The following is a 6,803-nucleotide window of genomic DNA, read 5'->3' as shown; positions in this document are numbered from 1 at the left end:
TGTAGGGAGGGGTTAGGAAATGGAACAGATTACCTGGGAAACATCCTAAGACAATCTCAAAGAGGGTAGGTTACAGAATTTAAGAGTAAATGACAAAATTAGGTATTATTCCGCTTAACCTACAAGTGAATAAAGGAAGTCAAAATAGTTATCCTATTTGGTACAAGAATTTTTACATTTAATACATAGTGATTCATTTCTCAGAAACTAATACCGGTAACTTTTAGAAGAAAGAAATTTCCATTCCACAATGACTAGAAAATCTCAAATGCAACTAAGCAGCTATGCTATATAGCTCAGTATGCATCATTACATTGTTCTGGGCTAGTGTACATTATAGAACTGCATTTTGGGTTTTAGAAAGGCAGCAATAGTTCTATTTTGGCTTTTATTCTAGATGCTTAACACAGTTAAGGCGACAGTTCAAGCATATTAAGTGAAGGTAGTTACAATTTAATGATGACCAACACAATCTCTTACAACCTACATACACTGTATAATGCTTACATGGAATGAAACCAGTGTACTTGGTGTTTCACACACATGCGCACACCCACACCCACAGAACTAAAAAAGCATCAAAAGCAGTCATTCTACATGTATTATGGCAACACATTAAAAACGCAATTATACCACAGAACTAAAGTAATATGAACAGCACTACTTGATATGTAAGATAAAGGTGATTGGTTCTAACACAGAGCCAAGACTGTATCAGTCACTCTAATCATAATGGCTTATAAAAGCATCAGGTTTCCAGTAGAGAAAATCAGTAAATCAGTCCAAAGTTTCACATCTGTAAAACCTGGATAAGGCTACGACAATCTTGAAGTGTGAACAAGATATCCAATCAAAACAGTGAGATTCCCAGCCATAATGTAAGATAGAAAGGTCTTCATCATGCCGCATATGCGCTCTGGCTCCTGGAAAGCATCATGTGCATAATATAAAGTTAAGTTGCCCAAGTAAACTGGAGAAGTTCGGTGAAGTTTCCATTGTGCCATGACTTTTAAACCTCAGGAATGGTGTGATCCATCAGGCTCTTCATAATGCTTGGTGCCATCCGTTTAATAATATGTTCAAAGATAAAAGCAGGCCTGATTGTAATAGTAACTACAGTCTCAGATGTTGACAGTATGTCTGCAATTTGAGAGTCCTTCAGCCCAATGACATTCTGCCCATTGACTTCACAGATGTTAAGTTCTGTGAGAAGACCATTTCTGGCTGCAGAACTATCTTTCACTATGGATGTTATCTTTCCATTTTTAAAGATAAAACCAACATGTCCAGTACTATCCTTACGCATGGTAACTGTCCGTTCAAAGGGCCTGTCATGAACAGTCATAGTAGTCTTCTCTCCAAAAGCCTGTTTGAGCACCTTGTGAGCTTTATCAGAGCTCCAGCCTGCACAGTTTTCCCCATTGATCTGGAGTACTTGGTCCCCAAATCTCAGACCAACCAACGAGGCTGGAGAATTTGCCTGGACCAGCTGAACAAATATACCATTATCTATTGATTTAAGCCTGAGTCCAATTTTTCCATCTTGATCCTTGCACAAAATGACTTCGCGAATCCCTTGCTTAATTTCTGCTCTACGAATTCCAACATCATTACCAGTTACAGGAGCTACCATATAGTTCATACTGGAAGGTCTTGCTACCAACTGCCCCTGAACTGATGCTCCAGGGGCCAAGGCCATATTTGCACGGATTTCTTCTTCATTTAAACTCAGGCCCATGTACTGGGACAGCTCCAGATATAGTTTAGGATAGAGATTTCCATCTTGAGAGATGGGAGCAGAAGCTTCAGACAAAATTGCTGGGTTGGCAGGGTTTGCAGAAAAGGCAGTTTGAGCCTGAAGAACTTTGTCTACCTTCAGGTCTTCAAGAGATGGGTAGAGAGACATTTTTGCAGGATTTTTCTCGGTTGCAGGACCCGCTGCCACCTCCCTAAAAAAATAATTATAAAAAAGGACTGTTGACGTTCTCTAAGTTTGTATTTGGTGAGCTCTTCAGGGTCAGTTATCACTTATCTGAGGACTATGCAGTCACAACCATAACTGCTTGGTTATCCCAGAGGGATGAATGCAAACTGTCATACGAATTGCACTTTGCAGGGTTCTCACATCTCCTCTCTCACTCCCATCATTGTGGTTTTTTGGGAAGAATCAGACTGTCACACCATTGATAATGGGAACAGACCCAGGCAGCAAGAGCAAGGTGACTCCACCAGCTGATTCTCCAATCGTTTACCAAGTACCTATTCATTATGGAAGACTTCACACACATCATTTGGTTCAACCCTCACAACACCCTAAGAAGTAGAAACTACCCTCATTTTAGAATTACACTTCAGTCTAAAATGTATATGCAGAAGCACAGGCCAAGAATATCCCAGACAATTTTGAAGATGATGAACAAAGTGAGGGAGATGGCAAATCTTATCAGATAGAGACATATATTAACCATGCTAATAAAGACAATGTAGTGTCCATTCAAAAATAGTTAGGCTGATTTTTGAGCAGACAAGAGTAGACTGATGAGCCAGGACCAGACCCACACAGACAAAGAACTGGACTGATGACAGAGCAGGCATTGCAAGCCAAAGGAGAAAGGATGGAATTATAATAAATGGTGTTGGGATGATTGATTGATTACCTGTATGGCAAATATGATATTAGACCCCTTACCTCACACCATACACAAATTCAATTCCAAGTGAAGTAAAGATATAACTAGCAATGATAAATCTATAAAATATTTAGAAGGGAAGTTCAAGAGAGTATATTTTTTATCTAAAAAAAGGAAAGAAAGGCTCATCTGGCTGGCTCAGTCAGGAGAGCACATGACTCTTGGTCTTGGAGTTGTAAGTTTGAATGCCACACGGTGTGTAAAAATTACTAAGAAATAAAATCTTTAAAAAAGTAAATAAAAATAAAAAGGAAAGAATTTCTTTGAACAAACCACAAGATATACATATAACAAAATGTGCAAATCATAAAGAAAAAGGTAAATCAATCTGATTATATAAGGTGTAAAATTTCTATTCAAAGGACACCGTAAAGAGAAAACAAAGACTCTCAAAACTTAGGGGAAAATGCCACAAACTTGGAGAATTCATTTCTAACAGATAAAGCATTAATTATTATCTCCACAATAAAATAAACCCCATTGAAAATTTGGCAAAAGACTTCGAGGCACCTTACCTACCAAGACTCTTCTATAATCAATAAAGATACCAAAAGATGCTCAGTTTGATTACCAGTTAGGAAAAGCAATTCTCAATCATAATGAAATACTTTTCACACCTGCCAGAGCAGCAGAAATTAAAGTCTGAAAATATCAATTGTTGGGGAAGTTGGAGCAGCCAGGATATTTATGTGCTGATGGTGGGGGGATGAACTGGTCCAATCACATTGGAAAGTAACTTGGCATCCCATGACAAGTGTCTTCATAGACTCCCATGGTTCTTTTAGGTGAATACCCTAAAAAAACTCTTCCAGCTGTGCGCATAGAGACACTAAAATGAGTGGTCAGGGCAGCATTGTTTGTAGTAGCAAAACCGGAAGCAATCCAAAGTCTGTCAATAAGGACTAGTTAAATTCATGACGTACTAGTACAACAGAGTAGCGTGCATGGTGCATGTTTCTGTTTACATAAAGTTCTAAGTCATAGAAGCAAGGTATTGTGTAAGGACACAAACATATGTGGCAAAACTCCAAAGAAAATCAAGACAGCGCCGAAACGAACATTTGGAGGGGAAGGAAACTCTGAGGTGGGAGGAAATGGGGCCAGACTGTGGACCGGCACACAGGGTTCTTCAAAAACACTGATCCAGGTGTGAGGTGGGCAAGGCTGTATACTGTGGTGGTGTTCGTAATAGCAAAAGAAGAGAAATCACCTGAAAGGAATGAATTAAATGAATTATGATATATCCCTACAATGAAATAATATATAATCATAAAAAAAGAATAAAGGAGTTTATTCTATGAGCCCATATGGAAAAATCTCAGCTCCAAATGGGTGACAAATTAGGAACATGCAGCAAGTATACTGGGTGGGATGTACAAGAGCCAGATGACACTGGTCACATCTGGGAAGGAAGGAGGTGAGTGAAAAGCTTATGCTTTAGGCCAAATGAATAAAATATCTAATTCTAAACTTAAAAATTTTAAGTGCTACATAATTTATGTGAAATTATACGTTATTCAGAACTTACTTGCAAACACTCCGGCAAGTTGAAAAATAAGAGTCTAAACAGATGAGAGAAGATGAGCACAATGTTGATAATGTTGAAGTGAGGTCGTGGATGAATGAAGGGATGTGTGTCTTTGAAATGTTCTATAACAAAAATTATGTAAAGAGACCTGCAGAGTTCGGGTCAGAGCTCCAACTGAGCCCACATGTTGAAATCCTCTCCATCTCCAGATCCCACAAAAATAACATGAAATGCATTTTGAAGCTATATTCACAACGTAGCTTGTCATTTAAAATTCAGTCAGCAACAGCAAAGCCAGAATCAACCTACAGAGATGGTCTTACACGTTCTCGCATCGCCACCCGAAGTGAAGTTATGCAGCAGGAGCCCAGAATCCAAAGCTAGACGACCCTTAGGAGGGATTTATTACATTTGGGGACCAAGGCTGGTTGGTTAAGCACTTCCATTTGGTCTCCTCCACTTGCAGATGGAAGAGGTAGGGTGGGGTGAGGGAAGGACGCATGGGTTCCACCTGTCCTGGTCTGAGATCAGGTGTCTCTTTCTCAGGGGTGACTTGACTGAATTCTGAGGGCTGAGGAAGTATACATATTCTGGAAGAGAGGCCACCTGTCCAAATTGAGATAGATCACATCTTTAATACCCGAAGACTTGAAATGATCCATAATTCCAGAGGTAGGGGAATAACTGAATGAGCTCTGATCTATCCGTGCAGTGGAGTGTTATGGGATGGAATAAGAAGTATCAACACTGACATAGAGACCTCTCTAGAATATGTTACTGAGTGAAAAGCCAAATGAAGAAAAGTACATGGTGCTATTACTTATCAGGGGATGGAGTGAGTGCTTCGAGCGTAGATACTAATTCACTGGCCCATGGTTTGTTTGTTTGTTTGTTTGTTTGTGTTTTTAAATGGAAGAAATAATATAAAAGAGATGAAAATGGCTACCTGTTGGGGCAGGAGGAAGTGGGGAGGGGACTCTGAGGAGGGTGACACTGAGGGAAGGTACACTTCTCTGGACAGACCTCGTTTTGCCCCAACTACCTGGTGCCCATCTTCACCACCTTCCTCCACCCTCTTTGCCCAGGGCTGGCTTCCAGATTCTGCTCCTGGCTCCTGGAACTCTGCCTCTCTGTGAGGAATTTGGCTTTGCTGACTTTCTTGATTGCATGGCCTTGATCACTGCTGCATTGTCCCCGGCCCCCCAAGCCACTACCCCCAATTCCCACAGGGATGGTGGTCTCATTCCAGCCCCATCTCCCATGCTGACCTACAAATGAAGCAAACTCAGATGTTGCTGACCATCCCAGCTGTTGACCTGAGTGCAACCAATATGCACAGAACAGCTTCATGGGCCAGAAAAACTGGGTCCCATCACTGGGTGGTGTGTGGCTCTGAGGTGGTCCCAAGATCCTTGCCAGGCCTTTTATAGTTGAATTTGTCTCTTCTAGGAAGAGTGTACCAGCATGCTTATGGCCAGCTCCACTCATTAGGGAGCAACTGGTTGGCATTTCGGGCTCAGAGGGAGGAGGCCAGGAAGGTCAGAGTGCACTGGGTCACCAGGCCTAGGGCTCAGACAATTAGAGTGCAGGAAATGCGTGCATGCGTATGCGTGCATGGGTGTGTGTGCATGTGCAACAGAAGCAGAGAAAAATTGTTCAAAAGCTTTAAAGAAAGCTTCCTCTTCCCCACCATAAAGAGCAAAAGATACTCAGAATTACAATTGTGGCAGAGACTGCATTTCTCAGACGCCTTGCCTCTAGATGGGGCCACATGACAGTGCTCACCAGTGGAACGTGCATGAGGGATGTGGGTCACCTCTGGGCCAAGGAGGCTAAGGGCAGGGATCTCTTCTTATTCCCCTTTGCCTTCCAGGGCCGGACGCCTACGAGCATGTTGGAAGCCACATATTACAGGTCCTGAAGATAGAGCCTGACTGTTGAATGGGCACTTGCAGGAAAACCACCAGGAACACCCATTTTAGACCTGACATGGGTGAGAAGCAAAACAAAACAAGACAAAACGCTCTACTTGATTTGAGTCATTGTACGTTTTTCGGTTGATTTGTCATAGCAGCTGGCTTCACCTAAGGTAATACACACAGATTTCCCAGCAGAGACACATTCAAAATCTGAACCCCAAAAGAAGAGTGTGGGTTTCCCCCAGTGAGTCCCTTTATCAGCCAACAGCAGACGGTGTGCACAGGGCTTGGTGGCTCACGTGTCACCTTGCCTTCCATCTCCCCATTTTACTCTCCCAGTAACATGGGGGCAAGGCAGGGCAGCGGGTACTGTTCCTGTTTTTCAGAGCACAAAACACTGAAGCTCACATGGGTGAAGTGTCCTGTCCTCCCTCTTTTCCCTGGGCCAGAAAGCAGCAGCCACACAGTTGTGCTAACCCCAAAGGGCTCACGAGTGCCCCAGTAATCAGTGTGCGCTTTCTCGAAACCACACTTCGTGAGAAAGTGGAGCTGGCTCTTCGGATGGGACGGGACTTCATGACTCGGCTTGGAGATTGGGCCTCATCATCCACGGGCACAGGAGAAGCCGCCTGGGGGATGGCAGGGTGTCTGTGGGAGGAAATCACG

At 42.5% G+C, this 6,803-nt stretch overlaps 1 pseudogene; it reads right to left on the bottom strand.

The window, feature by feature from the left end:
- Positions 1–371: 371 nt before the first annotated feature.
- On the bottom strand, positions 372–1,943 carry LOC140601713 (syntenin-1 pseudogene; annotated as a pseudogene).
- Between the last annotated feature and the right edge of the window lie 4,860 nt (positions 1,944–6,803).

Source organism: Canis lupus, chromosome 12, assembly GCF_048164855.1.
Source record: "Canis lupus baileyi chromosome 12, mCanLup2.hap1, whole genome shotgun sequence".
NCBI classification, from domain to species: domain Eukaryota; kingdom Metazoa; phylum Chordata; class Mammalia; order Carnivora; family Canidae; genus Canis; species Canis lupus.
This window is presented reverse-complemented; position numbering and strand designations above follow the sequence as displayed.